The sequence below is a fragment of the Vigna unguiculata genome, chromosome 4 (assembly GCF_004118075.2).
Source record: "Vigna unguiculata cultivar IT97K-499-35 chromosome 4, ASM411807v1, whole genome shotgun sequence".
In the NCBI taxonomy this organism is placed as follows: domain Eukaryota; kingdom Viridiplantae; phylum Streptophyta; class Magnoliopsida; order Fabales; family Fabaceae; genus Vigna; species Vigna unguiculata.
Genome location: NC_040282.1, coordinates 6,573,770 through 6,595,925, shown reverse-complemented (window position 1 = coordinate 6,595,925; position 22,156 = coordinate 6,573,770). Strand labels below are relative to the sequence as shown.

The following is a 22,156-nucleotide window of genomic DNA, read 5'->3' as shown; positions in this document are numbered from 1 at the left end:
GGTCCTTCCACATCTAGTGTGTCTTCTACGCCTTCCACCTCTATTATTGGCCTCGCATCCCCTATTCCTTTTTTACCAAAAGCCATTTCAAGCAAGAAGATGGAAGAGGTTGATAGAGAAATTCTAGAAACATTCAGGAATGTGAAGGTGAACATACCTCTGTTGGATACCATTAAACAGATTCCCAGATATGCAAAGTTCTTGAAGGAGTTATGCACGGACAAGAGGATGCTAAAGGGAAATGAGAAGATTAACATGGGGAGAAATGTGTTAGTGTTGATAGGTAAATTTGTTCCTCATATTCTTGAGAAGTGCAAGGACCCAGGTACATTTTGTGTACCTTACATCATAGGTATTAATAAATTTGAAAATGCAATGCTTGCTCTTGGTGCTTCAATAAATGTAATGCCTATGTCTATTTTTAATCTCTTTCTCTTGGACCCCTGCAACCTACGGGTGTGGTGATTCAGTTGGCAAATAGAAGTGTTGTCCACCCTGTAGGTTTGGTTGATGATGTTTTGGTTCATGTTGGTGAATTGATTTTTCCTGCTGATTTTTATATTCTTGATATGGAAGAAGGATTTTCACATGGTTCTGCACCAATCAAGTTAGGCAGGCTATTTTTGAAAATCGCACGAACCAAGCTTGATGTTCATGCAGGTACTTTGTCTATGAAGTTTGATGATATTGTGGTGTGATTTAATATTCTAGATGCCATGAAACATCCTTCTGAGGACCACTCTATTTTTCATGTTGATATCATTGATGATTTGTTGATGGACATATTTCTAATTTATACCCTTTGCATTGCATAAAATATTCATCTATGTTTGAATTGTCTGAATTTGCATGCATTGGTGTTGATTCTGATTTATATTGTGATTCTGATTCTGATTTTGATGTTGATTCTGAGTTTGACTCTCTACTTACTGTACCATATGATTTTGATGTTACACGGTCAGAGTGCACTAACCATGTTGCATGAAGTACATATGCATCTGATTGTTATGTTGAGGTATAGGTTGTGGAACCCATTTCCCCCTCCCCTCTGGTTCCTGATATTCAGCCAGCACCCAACACTCCATAGTTAAAACCTTTACCAAAAAACCTCAAGTATGTCTATTTGGAAGATGAGAAAAGACTACATGTGATCATCTCTACCTCCCTCACTCCTGAGCAAGAGCAAAGGTTGTTGTAAGTGTTCAAGAAGCACAAGAAGGTCATTGGGTGGAGATTGGCTGAAATTCCTGGTATTAGCCAATCCACGTGCATGCACATGATATTGTTGGAGGATGGAGCGAAGCCAGTGAGATAGCCATAGAGGCGACTCAACCCCATCATTCTGGAAATTATAAAGAAGGTGACCAAGCTTCTACAAGTTAGGATCATCTACCCAATTTCAGACAGTCAGTGGGTCAATCTCATCCATATGGTTCCTAAAAAGATAGACCTCACAGTTATTAAAAATGAAAGGGATGAGTTGATCCCAACTAGGGTGCATAATAGCTAAAGAGTTTGCATTGATTATAAAAGGCTCAATCAAGCAACCAGGAAAGACCATTTCCTACTACTATTCATTGACCAGATGCTTGAGCGCTAGGTAGGTAAATCTCATTACTGTTTTCTTGATGGTTTTTCTAGTTATTTTCAAATCCATATTGCTCCCGAGGATCAGAAAAATACCACATTCACATGCCCCTTTGACACTTTTGCCTATAGGAGGATGTCTTTTGGCCTATGCAATGCCCCTGGCACATTCCAACAGTGCATGTTTAGCATTTTCAATGATTTTCTTAAAAACTGCATAGAGGTGTTTTATGGATAATTTTATTGTGTATAGATCCTTTTTTGATGCATGTTTAGACAGTCTGGACAGAGTTCTGAATAGGTGCATCTTGTAAGACCTGAAGAATTTAAATAATTAAATAAATAATTATTTATCAAATGCGGGTAGTAGGAGCCTTTATGACATTTAATGTTAATTTTTATGACGTGGAAAAGTACTAGCTCAAATGGTTGAAAGTACTTGATTATGTTGAGAGGACTTGGGTTTGAGTCCTATGTATGTCAATTGTATGATTATTTTGATTGTATTATTTTTATGGTGCACTTAAGTATGATAAGTGATTTTAAATTCCTAGATTTATAGGAATTATCACGAAACATGAATTGGTTGAATGGTTGTACATTGATTTGACATTGGCATGGTTGTGGGTTTGAACCTTGGTGGACGAGAATTGAAAGTCCTATGTATGTCAACATTGGCATGGTTGTGGATTTGACATTGGTATGGTTGTGGCATTAATGTGAAGGAGTTGAAAACCCTAGCCGTCAGAAGGCAACTAGGAAGGTTGGAAAATCATCCTAAACAGCCATTGAATGAGCATTAAGCTCAAGTTAATGTAATTTTCATTTTTCTCATTAAGGCAATTAAGAGTGGGGTGGTAAAATGAAAATAAGAGTGCAAATAAGGTGAGAGAGTGCCTTTTGATGAACACCTGAAAAGCCACACTGAAAATAGAGAGTGGAGGGAGAATTAAAGGCTAATTGAAGGGAGTTTAGTTGGAGCAAGGTAGAGGAACATGTTGCTATCACCACAGGATCTAAGTGACGCAAATTTGAGTTAGGAAAAGAGGTTAGGGGAGTTCCACTTTGTCTATTAATTTGAGTTATATGATCGTGTATTATGATTGATGATTGAGGTGTATTTTCTGCTATTTTTACCTTTAGTTTTCGCATTTCTAGAATTTTTCCAAAAATCGCCTAATAGCGTTGAAGACCCGTCAGGTGTTACACGTTTCCAGAACCCAATTTTTGGGTTTTTCCTATGAACCACCTAGTGGTTGGAGGCTTCCCGCCAGGCAATGCGAACTGGCTTGCCTAGTTTTCTGTTATATTAAAATGTTGGTGATGCTTGGGAGGAATACCCATATGGAATTGCACGATTGTCGTTGTGATTGATTGTATGAGATTACATCATTTGATGACAATTATGTGAACATGTCTACATTGGGAATTTGGGTTCATGTTAGGGTTGGGGATGAAGAGATATGATTTTTGGTCTTTGATAAGTGTGTGGTTTTTGTGAAATTAATCTTAATTGGAATATGCCAGATATGTATAATCGATTGAATACTAAATGAGTATGAGAAATGCATGACAGAATTGACATTGGGGGAATTGGGGTTCTACAAATGTGGGAAATATCTTAGCATAACCCAGAAATGTATGCACCGCCTGACGACACATAAATTGTCGCCAAGCGACACATCAACATAGCAGGATGTTTTGATTTTTGTTATGTTATTCGCATTCTTACGGAGTTTATCTGGTAGTTTTGTGTCTAATATGGATAATTGGACAAAAGGTATGGGAATAAAGTACTTACATATAATAGGATTGTGTCCATGCATAATGGTGGGATGCATGTAAGCAAATGAGTGTAAAGGTAAGCTTGCATGAAGTGAAATGTGTATAAGGTTTGTTCTGGAAATTTGTCATAAAGTGCTGAAGTGAATGTGGGATGAAATTCATTGTGGTATATTTTAATTGGATAAAAAATGGTATAATATGTGTTAAGTGGGATAAAAGAAAGTAATTGGAGTTGTGCTATGTGTGACTGTAGTGTGGTAACATGGTTTGCTTGGGATATTGTATGGTTGTGCAAGTTGTATATGTGGTAGGAATTTTATGACATGTTTTACTAGATCAAATGATAGTGTAATGAATTCATAATGCTTGTGAGTGTGTGTGGACTGTATTAGAGTCATGATTATTATGATTGAATAAGCTTTTGTGATGATGCCTAACTTTATGGGAAGTGTTGGGCTCCTTGGGACCATCCCCAAAATGCATAAAACCAATAACACTTACGCTACTAGTATAGCGCCTGACAACGCGGGAAAGGCCGTCAGGCGGCAAGGACTCAAAACAGTGGTAGTGGCCACTAGGATCACGTGGCGCCTAGTGGAATGGGTGGTTCGGCCAGGCGAAATTGGTCTGGCAGAAGTACTGGAAGGAGCTCGTCGCTTGGCGACGTGAGGAGACTGCCGGCGGTCTGGAACTAAGTTCTGCCTAGTGACGTGAGTGATGCGCCAGGCGGTTTTGAGTGCAGAGTTGGATTGCGAGGAGGATTCTGCACGGCTTTGGATGAGGTCTTGATGCGATGCTTTGTTGGGGGCCCAATTACGAGTGCAACTTGTATTGGGGTAACACGTGGCCACTCGAGGTTGTAGCCTGGTGGTTTTGGAAGTTCAGTGGAATGTGCGAGATCGTGACTCGTACGGATGGGTTCCGGAAGATTGCCCTCCTTGGTGTTATCCAACAAGTTTGGTAATATGGGGACAAATACGAACCGGTGTTCGTATTGGGGAACTCCACTTGGTGTCGTAGATCGTGGCGGTGGCAAATTTATTACCGCGTGTGGACTATTAGGTGGTGGCCTGTAGTCGGAGAGGTGAGTAAATACTCGTGGCAGCAAAGATTAATCAGTGTAATCATCAAATGGTGTAGAATCAAGGGGCGTCCAATGGAAACTTTGAAAGTTGAGGATTAAGGATTGGGGTTCTAACACGGGTCATGGGTTGAATTGTATTTTTTTAATTTATATTATATTTCCTTTTATTTGAGCTCACCCAATTTGTGTGTGTTTGGGAGTTTTACATAGATATGTTTTACGAGTTTTATGAATGATTTTGTAATTTGCGTTATGAACAGTTTAAATTTGTAATAAGTGAATGCTTTATGGATTTTTGCATTGGCGTGTTTGAAATAATGATTTTAATTTTTTCACGCATTTTGGGAAAGTGCTTTAATAGTAAATGCGATTTATTATTATTATTATTATTATTATTATTATTATTATTACTTTCCTATTTTAATTTTAAATAAATAATTTCCGGCAAGGATGTTACACATTCAATCTAATCTTTTTCTCAATTTTGAGAAGTGTCATTTCATGGTAGAACATAGTATAGTTTTGGGGCACATCATCTCAAGTAAAGGCATAGAAGTTGACCCTGCTAAAATTTATGTTATTTCATAGTTGCCTTATCCCTCTTCTGTGTGAAAGGTTCATTCTTTTATTGGTCATGCAAGGTTTTACATGCGCTTTATCCATGATTTTAGTAAAAAGGACTTCCTATTGTCCAAGTTGCTGCAAAAGGATGTTGACTTCATCTTTGATGAAGGATGCAAAGAGGCTTTTGATTGCCTCAAGAAGGCCATGACCACCACTCCTATCATTCAGGCGTCAGATTTGACAATCCTATTTGAGCTCATGTGCAATGCGTCAAATTATGTCATGGGAGTTGTCCTAGCACAAAAGATTGATAATAAGTGGTGGCTCGCACCACCGTTGGCAGTGGTGCGTGGCTGATAGCGTCGTCGACAATCTTGGTAGTGAGTAGTGTATGTGGTTGGTGGCAACATGAGGTAGAAGATGAAGTTGGGGCATGTTCATTTACGGTGTTGTTTTAAAGAACATGAAGTTAATTGGCTTAGGATTTTGAGACAGATTCAATATTTTCTTCATGCACCCCATAATTTACTCTCAAACCACTATTTTAATTGGGTTATTTTAATTGGGTTACTAATTTTAATACTTTCTGCACCTTTGTGGTTCATCTTTTCACCCTTATTCTATTTTGGGCTTTTCATTTTTATTTCTTCATACACTTCCAAAAGTAAAAACCCCACACTCCTTGCATTTAGTTTTATTTTAACTTATGTACCTGCATTTTCACTAAGCACACACCCCACTCCTTTAATTTCCTTTTTTAGTCTAGAATGTATTTACTTTATGAACCACGCATTTCTCTATGTGCACCCCATTCCCATGTGTGTAGTTTTTCTCATTGCACCCACATACTCACTTATGCACTTCCATTTTCTATTTTCAATTTTACCATTTTCTAATTAAATCTCACATTTCAATCACATCATTTTCTAAAATAATAAAATATTTTAAAGTAAAATAAAAATTAAAATAGTTTTTGAAAAATGATAAAAATAAGAATAAAAAAAATTAAAATTATTTTCTTTAATTTTTCTTCTAGTGTCTAATCGACAGTTCTCATCGCACGACACTTCGGTTTTTAAAAAATACAAAAATTATAAAAATAATTTTGTATCTAATCGACCGTTCGCGTCGCACGATGCTCCTTTTCAAATTACAAAAATTATAAAAATAGTTTTGGTGTCTAATCGATTGCTCGCGTCGCACAAAACTCCTTTTCAAAAATATAAAAAATCATAGAAATGTTTTGGTGTCTAGTTGAGCACTCGCATCACACGACACTCTTTTTCAAAAATATAAAAAAAAAATTTGTGTCAACCCGGCCGCACGCGTCGCTTGACACTTATTTTCAAAAATGTCAAAAGACAACTTTAAAAATTAAATATTCTAATCAAGTTTTATGAAGAACTACGTGATCCCTGATTTTCCATTGTGAATTGAAATACGTAGGAGCGAGGTCAGACCTTGTCAAGTTCACTTTCAAAATGTCATTTCCAAATAGTTTTACAAAGAACTACGTAACCCTAATTTCTCATTTTTAATGAGAATACGTAAGACCAAGGTTAATGCTTGTCGGGTCCTTTTCATTCCAAATATAATTATATTCAATATTTTTTTATTTGTGGGAAACATAAATATTATAAAATAAACACATCTCTTTTGCAAATTTAATTAGAGGTACCACCTTTGGATGGGGCGTTGTAGGGTGCTAATACTTTCCCTATGTGTAACCGACTCTCGGACCCTTAATTTGGTTTTCGCAGACTTTATTTTATTTTTATAGTTTTCCGTAGTTTTCTAGAATAAATTATGGTGGCAACTTCAAATTTCTTTTTTCAAAACCAATTTCTTTTTGGTTCACCGTCCCGTCATGATTTAGGTTGCGACATGTTCCCTATCTTTTTCTTGTTGTTCCCTCTCCTTTTATCTTTGTTCCCTTTCTTTTTCTCTTTGTTCCCTCTCTTGCTCTAGTTCTCTCCTATCTTTAGACTCTTGTTCAACTCTTATTTCGAACTCTCTAAATTCTTCAACATATTATATTTGAACACTTCTTTTACTATCAGACCCACTATCACTTTGCTTAGAAGCACGTCTTCTCATCATCTTTTAATTTCAAAAGTTCTCTTAAAATAAAAGTCTGTAGTTTTTCACAAGTTCCCTCCTAAGTAAGAAAGGTGATTCACAAAGGAATGCTTAAGTATCAAGTCTTATCTAGCCAGAGTTTACCTTGTTACTTACTTTGCTACTTTCACAAAAAGATGTGCTCTTGAACTTATATAAGTTTTCACAAAGCTTTTGACTAAAAAAAAACAAATCATCAAAGTACCACACTAAAGACAAACTCCTAAGTTGGAGAGGTTTTAGAATTTTATATATTAAACCAAGCCACTAAAAACGTGAAAGGTAAATTGCAAACTAGTCGAATTCCTAATGGTGAGGCTTGTAGCTTTGGCTAGCGACACACACTCACCATCTACACCAATTACTAACAAGTTTAAATATGCCAAAAAGATGGAAGAACACCAAAGGCTCTTCCAAGACATTTGGTGCAATGGTTTTACAAAAGAAATGGAAAGAACAAATGTTATAAGCCAAGTGTGGCTAGTTTTCTCGAGGCAACTCTCTTCGTGTTTAGGCTCTCTTTCTCCCCTCACTTTGAATATGGTAAGCTCCTTTGAAAGGTCCTTAGCATGGAGTTTCAATTGAATATCCACCCTCCAATATGCTACTTCCAAAGATGGGTTCATTGTGGTAAAGTTCTCCTTACACCACAATTCAAAGCACACCAAAGAGTAGCCAAGAAGAGAAAGCAAATAAAAAGCTTAACACAATAAAAGTCAAAGTCAAAGGAATGAATTGAAAAAAAAAGGAAAGATTATCCAACAATGGACAAGCAAGAAATTAAAGGCAATGAAACAAGGAAGCACAACAAAATGAACCTATGAATGGCACTAGAATAGAGTGACAAACTTAAAACAGAAAGCAAATGTAATTGAATGGCAAAGATGTGTGTCTTAATCTCAAGATTTAGTCGAAAACAAGTGAGTTAATCCATTAGGGCCAATTAAAACTAGATTAAAATAGCCTCAAAATTGCACTTAAATTTGATTTATCACTCATTGCAAGGCTAGAAAATGTGAAAACAAGCCTCCACTTCAACTATTTTTCATTTTTTCATTTCGCAACCTTTTTCAATGATTTTTTTTTCTCTTTTTCCGTGAAGGTCTTAGATAAAAGAGGCAAAAATCAGAATTGAAATTGCACTTACCAATTGTTCATGATAAATCAAAACTCGAGAGTGTGCATGCATATCCAAATGCATAAAAAATGAGATGTGAAATGTCATGCAAATGAAGCTAGGCATTTGAACCATGTGAATCAAGATCTATATCTAGATCTAAAATTTGTAAAGTGTGGATCACTTGCCATGTGTCCTAGTCACGCCACTCTTGTTTAACACATGTGTTTAATATGCAATGCATGGCTTATTCTAGATGCAAGCTCTGGACCTAGTCTTTGTAATTGGGTTTGAATTGACCCAATTGAAAAGCTAGGTGAAATGTACTTCACAATTTATTTTAGAAGCATGGCCTAAACATTTGGCCCAATTGAAATCTACTCTACTAGGCTAGGATAACCCCATCATATCTTAATATCCTCTTTGGCCCAAGAAAATAGCATTTGAAGTCCATGAATTACACTGGGTCCTTGAAGGTCCATCTTCTAGTCATTGGGCCTTTGGATGGGCCCAAGTCATCAAGGGATATCACCCAACCACTCACAAGGTAAGTCCTCTTCGTGCCTAGGACTTGATCAATTCTAGTGACTAAGACCTCCTTCTTCTCTTCCCCACATAACCTACTCTGCTCTACTTGAGTATGAGTAGTTATTTAGAGAAATGATACCTCCATATTGAATCCTTAAGTCAATGCATATACTAAAATACCACCATCATAGAATTTCTCCTTAAAATCTTGACAACCTCATGATTTTTCATGTTCACAATCATATAATAAATCTAAAATTAATTAGACACACCAACCATTACCTAAGTAATAGTCCACACTTGCTACAATACACCAAAATTTCATATAAAGATGACTACTAGACTATGATACATTTGCTCAACGAGACCATCCACTCGCAAGGCGAAAAGTGCACAAAAGTCCACTCGTTTAATGACCATATGGCTTGCCCAACAAGTGAATCCTTAGAACTCTCAAAGGTAAATTCCTCCAAAATTTGGTCAACAAGCGTTTTCTCAACCAACGACGACAAAGTCAGTAAGCTCTCAAACCATGGAGTCGTTCAATAAGCATAAGTCAACTAACAACTCTCAATTCAGTGAGCCTCTAACTTTGGATTCGCTCAGTGAGGATATACTCGCTTAATGACTACCAAGTTAGAAACTCCCTAACATAGGATTCGCTCAGCTAGTTCACACTCGACCAATGAGTCTACATAATTTTACAAGATCTGATTTTGCATAATTGTGTCAATCAAGTCCATTCTATGTAGTCTATAGTTTTCACAGATGCCCAACTCATACCAAATTCAGTTTCACACAAACATCAGTACCAATTGGTATAAAAGAAATATCAAATCAACAAATGCTTCTAAATAAGCAACATCAGAATTAACACCCAAATTCACACATCATGAAACATGCAACAACTCAATTGCACAAGCTAATCTCAGTAAAGTCATGCAATTTACCAATTCAGTATTTATACAACTCAAAAATAGTGTAATTAGCTTCCCTTACCTAAAGGATGACTCAAAGTGCTCAAGGAGTATCAAATTCCACCTTCAAGCTATCAGAATACACAGACACAACCTAGGAACAACACAAACATGATCACGACATACCATTAGAACCATTGATCAGTAGAGACTCACAATAAGGACTTACAAGCCACATGCAAGCAAGAGATTCTCACATGCATGTCTAAGAATGAATGCCCAAAGGAAAAAGAGTAGAAAACCAACTTACTCAATTGAAGAAACTAATTAGAAAAAAGTGGAAAGCTCGCCACATGGATCACTCTAGCAATCTCTGATCTTCAAAGAGATGAACGAAGGAAGAGAAACTTTAGAGAGAAGGGAGAGAGTTCTTAGAAAGGTGTTTTTAGAGAGATAGAGTGTTTTCTAAGTAATGCGATCCTTTTATGAAATTTCTATTTATACATAAGCTTTTGTTATTAAAATCATAGGATCTCATTATTTTAAAATATAACCACTCTTAAAACTCAATTTTGTAAGTCTTCACATTCTCCCCGACAACAAAAATTTTCGACCTCGAATATTGACTTATTAGAGAACAGATATGGGTATGACTGCTTCATATCCTCCTATAACTCTCAAGTAGAACCATATGTTCTCCTATCCCAAACAACCTTGACAAGGCTTATGGATTTTCCTCTAAGGTGCTTTGTTTGGTGATCAGCTAAACCAACAGGCGGCACCTCTATTGAGAGATTTTCTCTGATTTGCAAAGCCTCCACTTCTAGCACATGAGAAGGGTCAGACACATACTTCCTTAACTAAGAGACATGAAATATTGAATGAGGATTCATTAACAAAGGAGGTAGGACAATCTCATAAGACACTTTACCAATTCTTTGGCAATATAGAAGGATAAAAATTAACTTAAATTATAATTTAATATGCTATACACACTTATAACACTATTGTCTTCTTTTTAACTTTCATATATTTTAAGTATGATAAAATGCTTGAAAGCATAATCTGTTTATTATTAGTGAAAGTAACATGAAAGGTTTGGAATATGCGTACAAAATGTAGGAAGCTTGTTTAAATTTGAAAACCTATATGGAGATTGTTCCAGCTAATGGAAAAGTTATGTGTTGAATAGTGGAGAAGCTTCTTGTCTCGTGTTTAAACACTCCACATTTCCACAATATTGTTCCAGCTATTCCACATTGAAAATTTCCAAATTTAATTTAATAAATTTATCTTCGGTGTTTATTCTTTTTGAAAAATGAAATTAGCTATCTGTGTTATTTCAATATATATAATTTATAGATTTATAGATATAATTTTATATATATACTGTATAATAAACAATAAAACATAATTTTAATTACCACGGTATTTAAGATCTAAATACTTTTATACGGATGATACATAAATACCATATCTTTCATTTTAGAATTATTCAAAATTAAAAATTATTTTTTATTTTAAAATATAAATAAATTGAAGTGAATGAAGTAAAAAAGAAAATATTAAAAAATGTAAAAAAAAATAATTTAAAGATATATGATTATAATTTTTCTTTTATTAATTACAATATGTGGTATGCAGCAGCAGAGAAGTCAATCTTTCACTGAGAAGTTTGTTTCAGGCGGACTTCCAGGCAACTCTTGTCAAGGATGATAACAAGGTTCCAGTCACTCTCAGTGCAAACCATGAGGTTCAACACTCTCATCTTCCTCTTTTTCCATCTCTTCTCACACCTCCAAGCGTACACTCCAGTGGACAATTTCACCATCAGTTGCGGTTCCTCCGGAACATCCTACGACGGCCAAAGGACATGGACCGGGGACACAGGTTCAGGGCTCTTAATAAACGAAGACGCCACCGTTTCAGCCAAAGCCACAACGCAATCTCCTTCGACAAACCACGTCCCCTACGCCACAGCCCGCCTTTCTTATTCCGAATTCAGATACTCCTTCTTTTTCTCCACCGGAGGCCCAAAATTCCTTCGACTCTTCTTCTTCCCCGCTTCTTACCCTTCCTTTCACGCACCCAGGCATCCTTTTCTGTTCACTCCAACCAATTCATTCTCCTCCAAGATTTCAACACCTCTCTCAACGCCGACGCTCAAGCCATCGACACTATTTTCAGAGAATACGTGGTCAACGTCAACGACGCTGAGAGCCTTATCCTCACCTTCACTCCCTCGGAGCCAAACTCCTACGCTTTCATCAATGGAATCGAGGTGCTTTCCATGCCAACCGATTTATATTACACGCCACTAGATGATGTCGGATTCACGCTCGTGGGACATGGTACGCAATTCAGCGTCCAAAGTAGCACTGCCATGGAAACAGTGTATCGTATTAAAACCGGGGGCCAGGAAATTGTTAGGTTTTACAGAGGGGGTTTCACTAGGGAGAACAACACCAATGAGATCTGAGCCTAACCACATAAGACACTGACACCACTCTCAACCCAAAACCTTAAGGCAATAGGTTTATGGGTCTTGATCCTTATATAGTGCTCTACTTTCTCATTTCTGGTCAATGTGGGACTTAGACTCACACTTGGATTCCTAACAATCTCCCCCTCAAGGGTGAGTCCCTTCAACCACATTGGTACACTCCCCCTCCAGCGGAAGCATTCCCAACCACGAGTACTCCTTTTTCTGTCCTTTTTTGTACCGCCGTTATTCTTAACGGGACACGCTTTACCTGGAACCCTTACCTGGGACCCTTGCCAGGAAGACTTTCGATACTAGGACCATAGTGGTACTGCACTCGTCTGAGCCGGTATTAACCATCGGCTCTGATACCACTTGTCAGGTTGCTTCATGTATATCTCTTCCTCCAAATTACCATGAAGGAAAGCTGTCTTCACATCCATCTGCTCAACCTCCAAATCAAGAGTAGCAGCTAAACTTAGCACAGTTCTGATGGATGACATTTTCACCACAGGTGAGAAAATCTCATTGAAATCAACACCCTTTTTCTGTCTGAAACCTTTCACCACTAATCTGGCCTTGTACCTTGGAAGTGTAGAATTTGAATCTTGTTTCACCCTGAAAATCCACCTAGTTTCCAATGCCCTTTTGCCCTTAGGCAATTTCACCAAGTCGTAAGTGTGATTATCATGCAAAGATTTCATCTCATCTTGCATTGCATCCAGCCACTGTTTCTTCTCTTCACTATCCAAAGCCTCTTCAAAACACTCAGGTTCTCCACCGTCAGTCAAGGTTATGTACTCATCACAGGAATACCTTGTAGAAGGTTGTTTTTGTCTATTAGACCTCCTGAGTTGGACTTGAGGTGATTCAGGTATATCACCAAGATCGTCATCATCATCATGTTCCTCTTGAGCATCATCAATTGGAACCTCTACTCCACTTCCAAACTGTCGATCATCAACATCACCATGTTGCTCATTGTCTTGAGCTTCCGTTTCAACATTCTCCAAATTGTGAGTGGGCAACCTCATCGGATTACCATCAGTGAGATTACTGTCTTTCTCGGGTGTGGTCTTCTTCACCTTATCAATGTCTTCAATGGTCTGATCTTCCATGAATTGTACATCACGGCTTCTAACAAGCTTCTTCTCAACAGGATCATAAAACCTGTAGCCAAATTCATCCTCACCATAGCCAATAAAGATACATTGCCTTGTCTTTTTATCTAACTTGGATCTTTCATCCTTAGGAACATGAACAAATGCCCTGCAACCAAAGACACGCAAATGATCATATCTAACATTCTTACCAAACCAAATTTTGTCTGGCACCTCAATATTCAAAGCAACTGCGGGACTGAGATTAATAACATGCACAGCTGCAAGCAATGCCTCTCCCCAAAAGTGCTTAGGCAACTTTGCTTCTGAAAGCATACATGTAACCCTTTCAACCAAGGTCCTGTTCATCCTCTCCGCTAGACCATTCAACTGAGGAGTTTTAGGAGGAGTCTTCTCGTGTCTAATACCATGCTGCCTGCAATAAACATCAAAAGGTCCACGGTACTCACCACCATTATCACTACGGATGCATTTCAGCTTCTTGCCTGATTGCCTCTCAACCATAGCATGAAATTCCTTGAACTTTTCAAGTACTTGACCTTTCCGCTGAAGAGCATAGACCCATAGCTTCCTGGAACAATCATCAATAAAAGTAACAAAGTAAACTGCACCACTAAATGACTTTACCTTTAATGGGCCACAAACGTCAGAATGCACCAATTCAAGTAATTCTGACTTCCTTGAGGGTGGATGCTTCTTAAAAGATACTCTGGTTTGTTTACCAGCCATGCAATGAGAACATTTCTCCAATTCTGCATTTCTCAATCCCATAAGCACATCCTTTTTAGCTAAGCAGTTAAGCCCTTTCTCACTTATATGACCAAGCCTCCGGTGCCACAAAGATGCCTCCATATACATAGCATTCACACTGTCTTTAGCAACCAAAGCTTTAGTCCAATACAATTTAGATTGTTTCTCCCCTCTGGCCATAACCAAGTTACCTTTAGTGAGCTTCCATTTACTAGAACCAAAGTGATTGTCATAACCACAATCATCAAGCAACTGCACAGAGATTAAATTAAAACGGACATCCGGAGCATGTTTGACTCCTTTAAGCAACAACTGCACTCCCATGTTGGTTTGCAGGCAAACATCACCAACACCAATCACTTTAGACTCACCATCATTACCCATCTTCAACACTCCAAAATCACCAGAAGTGTAAGATGTGAAGAACTCCTTCCTAGGTGTAACATGCAGTGTAGCACCACTATCAATAATCCACATGCTCTCATCAGATACAAGATTAACGGACTCAAAGTCACGAAGAAGAACAAGATCACCATCTGTAGCAGTAGTGACACGATCATCATCATCATGATCATTCTCTCTCTGTTTGCCCTTCTTGTCTTTGTTCTCCTTTTTCCACTTAAAACAGTATTTCTGAATGTGTCCAGTTTTATGACAAAAATGGCACTCTAAATTCTTGTATCTTGACTTGGACTTGCTCCTACTCTTCTCTCTACCACCTTTATGTTCCTTTTTCTGACTTCTCCCCCTAGCTTCTGTAACAAGCATCTCAGACTGAGATGAAGAACCATGTGCCTTCCTTCTCATCTCTTCATTAAGAGCACCGCTCTTTGCCATCTGAAAAGAAACAACACCATTCGAGGCAGAGTTCGTAATTGAAACCCGAAATACCTCCCAAGACTCTGGTAGAGTATTAAGCAACCATAATCCCATAACTTCGTCATCAAACTTTATGCCCATTCCTGACAATTGATCTAGGAGCCCTTGAAACTCATTTAAGTGATCAGAAATAGAAGAATTCTCCCTGTACCTCAAATTCATCAAGCAATTTAACAAATACAATTTATTATTGCCCGACTTAGAAGCATACAAAGACTCAATCTTCTCCCACAAAGCTCTGGCATGTGTCTCATTAGCAATATGATTATAAACATTATCTTCAACATATTGCCGAATAAAACCACATACCTGTTGGTGCTCAAAGTCCCATTCTTCTTCAGACATAGAATCTGGCTTCTGTGTAGCAAAGACCGGAAGATGCAATTTCTTGACAAATAATAAATCTTTCATCTTGCCCTTCCACAAATGATAATTTGTACCATTCAAAGCAACCATCTTTGCATTTGCCTCCATCATTCAAGCAAGTAAATATAGCCCAACCAAGAGCTCTGATGCCACTCTGATGGGGAAAACAATAACAAACAATATACCAGAGAATGCAGCGGATATAATTTCCCCTAACTTGCAAGAATCTATGAGGAGCAATAATCAAAGAGCAGCAATAATAAACCACCAAAAGCACAAATAAAGGCACCAAGATTTTTAACGTGGAAAACCCCTCAAATCAAGGGTAAAAACCACGAGTCGTCCAGACCAAAGAAATAGCTTCACTATGATCAACAAGAGTACAAAAGAGTCTTAATCAATAGCACAAATTAGTGCCAACACCCAACCAAATAACAAAGCAACAAAGCTTTCAAATAGAGAAGAACAAGAGAGGAAAACCTCTACAAATCACTGCTGCAGTGCGAAATTAATATCTCCCAACTCAGACCTCGTATCAAAGATCCGACCGGTCAGAATGAAGAGCAATGAGTTCCGAACCTGCTGTAAAAATTTCAGCCCGATCCAACGGTGAACGAATCCGCAGCGCCGAATTTACTGCGACAGCTCTATGAAAAACGTGAACAGAATTTTCCCTCTACCTCTCCCTCTATGTGTTAGGGCTTTCAGTGTATTCTGACTCTATTGTTCTGCCTCTCTCTTTATTTTATAGCCTCCTCTCCACTAGGTTTAAGTGAGACATGGGCTTCTCAAATTTTTTGGGCCTTTTCTCCACATAGGAAGGGAGCCCAATACCCAACAAATCTCCCCCTCACAACTATGTGGAGATAACCGCCAAACCGGCGATCTCACAACAAACTTCAAACTTTCCTCTTGGCAATGCTTTAGTCATCATATCAGCACCATTATCATCTGTATGAACCTTTTTCAACTCCAACAACTTAGCATCCAAAGCATCACGTATCCAATGATACCTCACATCAATATGTTTGGATCTAGAATGAAAAGTTGGATTCTTACCAAGATGGATAGCACTTTGGCTATCAACAAACAATGAATAGTTATCTTGCCTAAAACCAAGCTCCTGCAAGAATTTCTTCAACCATAACACCTCCTTGCATGCTTCAGTAATAGCAATGAACTCTGCTTCTGTAGTAGACAACGCTACACACCTTTGTAGTCTTGATTGCCAAGCCACAGCTCCCCCTGCAAACTTTATCAAATAGCCCGAAGTGGACTTTCTGGAATCAATATCCCCAGCCAAATCTGAGTCTGAGTAACCCATCAAAGTAGGTTTATCACCTCCAAAACAAAGCTTCATATCAACTGTACCATGAAGATACCTCAAAATCCATTTCACAGCATTCCAATGCTCTCTACCTGGGTTTGACAAAAATCGACTAACTGTACCAACAGCATGTGCAATATCTGGTCTTGTACACACCATCGCATACATCAAACTGCCCACCGCAGATGCATAAGGAACTCTACTCATATTGGTCTTCTCAACTTCATTTGAAGGACTCTGTTTAACACTCAGTTTAAAATGAGTAGCAAGAGGAGTACTCACAGCTTTAGCATTTTCCATCTGGAATCTCTGCAACACCTTCCTAATGTATTGCTCTTGTGATAGATAAATCTTCTTTTCTCTCCTATCACGTGAGATATGTATGCCAAGAATCCTTTTAGCAGCTCCCAAGTCTTTCATGGCAAAAGACTCGCCAAGTGTCTTCTTTAACCTGTCAATTTTGGAAATATCTTTTCCAACAATAAGCATGTCATCAACATATAATAACAGGATAATAAAGTCATCATTAGAAAAACTTTTAACAAAGACACAATGATCAGAAGTAGTCTTCATGTAACCCTGCTCACACATAAAAGACTCAAACTTCTTATACCACTGCCTTGGAGCCTGCTTCAAACCGTATAGACTCTTCCTTAAGGATCAAGACCCATAAACCTATTGCCTTAAGGTTTTGGGTTGAGAGTGGTGTCAGTGTCTTATGTGGTTAGGCTCAGATCTCATTGGTGTTGTTCTCCCTAGTGAAACCCCCTCTGTAAAACCTAACAAGTGGTATCAGAGCCGATGGTTAATACCGGCTCAGACGAGTGCAGTACCACTATGGTCCTAGTATCGAAAGTCTTCCTGGCAAGGGTCCCAGGTAAGGGTTCCAGGTAAAGCGTGTCCCGTTAAGAATAACGGCGGTACAAAAAAGGACAGAAAAAGGAGTACTCGTGGTTGGGAATGCTTCCGCTGGAGGGGGAGTGTACCAATGTGGTTGAAGGGACTCACCCTTGAGGGGGAGATTGTTAGGAATCCAAGTGTGAGTCTAAGTCCCACATTGACCAGAAATGAGAAAGTAGAGCACTATATAAGGATCAAGACCCATAAACCTATTGCCTTAAGGTTTTGGGTTGAGAGTGGTGTCAGTGTCTTATGTGGTTAGGCTCAGATCTCATTGGTGTTGTTCTCCCTAGTGAAACCCCCTCTGTAAAACCTAACAGAAATCTCACCGCAAAACGACACCGGTTTGTTCAGGGATTGGGCTGCCGAAGAAGGTTATTTTATCAAAAACAATCCAAGGAATGATGATCTACCAGCTGACTTAGATGGGAAAATGAACATAACCGTGAATCCCGATTACTTGGCACCAAAGGAACTGTTTAGAACAGCACGTAGCTTGGGCACAAACGCCACTCTGAACAAAATGAGCAACCTCACTTGGGAGTTCCCCGTTGATGCTGGTTTCACTTACGTTCTCAGGCTCCACTTTTGCGAGCTTGATCCCAATATTACTGACATCGGTGACATGCAGTTCTACATTTACATAGCGAGCCAGTTGGCTGAAGCACGTTCAGATGTAATGAAATGGAGTCAGAAACAAAAAGGTCTGGCTGTGCACAGAAACTACGCCGTTTTGATTCCTGAGAATGGTGGTCAGAAAAAGTTTAATCTCTCGCTTCAAATGCATCCTTACGAAAGCAGTGTGGATACGATGTACAGCGATGCTATCCTGAACGGTCTCGAGATCTTCAAAATCAGCGACCCTAGGACTAACAACCTCGCCGGACCTAACCCGGACCCGATTCAGACACCACATCAAAAGAGAAATAGTAAAAGCAGAAGGCAGATAATTGGTATCACGGCGGCGGTAGTTTCCGGTGTCATTTTCATCACGTTTGTCCTTTACTTTATCCTGTTGTTGACCATTTCCAAGTGGAGGAGTGCACTGTTCTTCTCAACGACCAAGTCAACCAAGCGACAGATTTTTTCTCTGCCTTCTAATCAATGCCGCCGGTTTTCTCTAGTCGAGATCAAAGCCGCCACCAAAAACTTCGACAACGTCCTTATCGTCGGCGACGGAGGATTTGGACACGTGTACAAGGGCTACATCGACGACGTCTCAGTCCCCGTCGCTATCAAGCGCCTTAGACACGGTTCTCAGCAGGGGGCTAGCGAGTTCGTTAACGAGATTCAGATGCTCTCGCAACTCCGCCACCGCCATCTCGTCTCACTCATCGGTTACTGCTGCGATAACAACGAGATGATCCTCGTTTACGACTTCATGGGACGTGGAAACCTCCGCGACCATCTCTACGGCACCGATAACCCCCCCTCTCTCGTGGAAGCAGCGGTTGAAGATTTGCATTGGCGCTGCGCGCGGACTACGCTATCTTCACAGTGGCGCGAACCACATGATCATCCACCGTGACGTGAAAACGACGAATATCTTGTTGAATGAGAAGTGGGTGGCGAAGGTTTCGGATTTCGGGCTATCCAAAATTGGGCCGAATGAGATGTCGAAGGCCCATGTTAGCACCGCCGTGAAAGGCACCTTTGGGTATTTGGATCCGGAGTATTACATTCGGCAGCGGCTGACGGAGAAATCTGACGTGTACTCTTTTGGCGTGGTGTTGTTTGAGGTACTCTGTGCCCGTTCTCCTCTTATCCATACTAAAGAAATCGAACAGGTGTCACTAGCTAATTGGGCCAGATATTGCTGCCAAAATGGGACAGTAGGGGAGATTGTGGACCCCATATTGAAGGAGAAGATCGCTCCCGATTGTTTGGCCAAGTTTTGTGAGATTGGGGTGAGTTGTTTATCACAAGAAGCGATGAAGAGGCCGTCCATGAACGATGTCGTGTTGATGCTAGAGTCTGCACTGAAACTGCAAGAGAGTGCCGACGAAGGCGCAAAGGAAGATATTAACCATGTGTTTGATCCTGAAAAGCACCAGAATAGTGACAATGACAATGATAAGTTGATGTTGAAGCTGTTTTCTGATATTGTCGACCCAAGGCCACGCTGAAGTAATTCAATAATGTTCATGAAATGTTTGCTAAACAGTAAGATTCGAAGACCTATTATTATTTACATGCTTCAAATTTATGTATTCAGTGATTGTAGTGCTAAAGTTTCTCTGTATATCAATCAGGCTTCTTCTATCTCTTGCTAGTGAATGTGAATGACGACACGTGCAAGGTTTATTGATAAATTTACCTATTATACACTAAAATACATGAAACAGTATTTTTTTCTTTTTCTTTTATCAAAGTCTATTCATACTCTAATATTTAATAGGATAATCATATTTTGATAATAATATATTCTAATATATTATAACTCGTAGTTATATTATGTTATATAAATAAAAATTATATATTTTTAACGAATAACATATTTGTTCATTTTTTTTAAAATACTTTTTGTTATTATTATTTTATTGATTTTACTTTTTTTATTTAAATGTGTATTTATCTACTTCTAAGCATATGTAGGTATTCTAATTGTTACTAATCATGGAATTGTTATTATGAGACTCAATATAATCATTTAGAACAAAACGAATTCATGAAATAAGTCTTATATAAAAAAAATAGAAGAGCTATTAATAAAATATTTATATATAAAGTTTAATTATTCTTTTGATCTTTGTTTTCATTCAAGATTATCAAGTTGGTCCTCCTGTCTATTTTAATTTCAATTTGATCCGATTTTTAAAAAATTAATGTAATTTGGTCTTTATCGTTAAATTTCGTAAAATTGATCAATACTTTTTCATCAAAATTGACATTAGCATTATGTTAATTACACCAATAAACAAAACAATTCTTATTAAAGACTTTAATTTTGATACAAAAATTCTTTGATTAGTCTTACAAAAATTAACTAAAATGATCAAAATCAATTTTTTAAAGTTGAGACCGAATTGAAACTTAAAAAAATTGAAGAACTAAGTTAATAATTTTGAACGAAAATTGGAACTAAATCAATAATTAAACCTACTTATTAAATACTTTTTTTTTCTCTTATTTAGTTTTATTAATAGAGACTAAAATATCTAAGAATCATGTTAATAAATTTAAGGAAGTATTTACTCATTTTTTTTCTTCGGTTTACAGTTATTACCGATTAAATTTTTAGTGATGAACATTTTTTAGTAGATTTTTATTGAGTCTCTAACAATTCAACTAAAGATCATCTTTATGAGGAATTCACATAATTACAAACAAATTGTCACTGTCCGTAAAAAATGGGACAGTGGAAACGCCCTTTGAAAAGAAATATTTGTTCTTTCTACACGTCCAAAAACACTCCACCTCCTTATAATAAGGACATTTGATATCTTTTTATTTTATAACTTGATTTATATTTATTTTAATTTTTTATTGAAAATAAAGTTAAATTTATTATGTTTATTTGTTATATCAGATTGTAATATATCTAGAGTTGTCAAAACGGATAACCCGGTCCAACCCGACTCGACCCACCACGGGTTGATCATTTAGTGAGTCAACCCAACCTTGCTCATTTTTTAGGGAGACAAAAAATTCCAATCTGGCTCAGCCCACCATGAGTTGGCAGGTTAAACGGGTTGGCTCACGGTTCACTTAATTAAAAAAAATACATTTTTTCATTTTTTTTTTCAGTCAAAACTAAATTATAATTATAATTAAAATCTAAATAAACTTTAATAGAATCTAAATACAAACTAAAATCAACAAAATACAAATTATTTATATGTTGGCTGAAAAAAATAACCTAACATGATCCAAATGTAAAGTCCAACTTAATAAAAGAAACGCTTGTGTGACCTTTTTATCTGCGGGTTGGTGAACCAACCCGGCTTACCACGGGTTCAACTTGGGTGAGCCGAGTTCTAGATGAACCAGGTCAAAAATCGACCCGTATTGAAATTTGTAAAAAATTTCAACCCAAACGGGTCCGAATTCGTGGTGAGCCAGATTGACTCGTGGTTCCAACCATTTTGACAACTCTAAATGTATTATGACAAGTGAAATAAAAATTATTAAATTTATTGTATTGACTTGTGATATAGACTGTGATGTGCAATCGCTAGTGGAATAAGGAATCCGTGTTTGTGGAAAACAACATTCCTCGCGACTCATTCCTAAAATTTCAGGAACGAAAAACCAAAAATCATCACATGAAAACAATTCAATGGAAATGGCTGGAAAGGGATCACTGTAGTTTCTTTATATTCCGGAATCTTCTTTTTGAAATTGAAAAAATTATTATATCTTTTATAGGATTAAATTTTATCACCCTCTTTAAACTCACAAAATCAATTATGTAAAATTTAAAACCTTTTAAATTAGAAGTGTTAAAATATGTGTTTATTTTTCAAAATATTCAAAATTTAGATTTAGTCTATTTAAAAAAAATCATCTCACACTAAAGATTATTATTATTATTATTATTATTTGTCTTTAGTTTTCCTAATTTTAAAATGTATCACTTTTAATCTTTTAAATGATATTGATGATGTATCATAAAGGTATAAAGTTAAGAG

General features: G+C 37.6%; 1 pseudogene; it reads left to right on the top strand.

The window, feature by feature from the left end:
• The first annotated feature begins 11,265 nt into the window (after positions 1 to 11,265).
• LOC114180981 lies at positions 11,266 to 19,798 on the top strand (annotated as a pseudogene).
• The last annotated feature ends 2,358 nt before the right edge of the window (positions 19,799 to 22,156 follow it).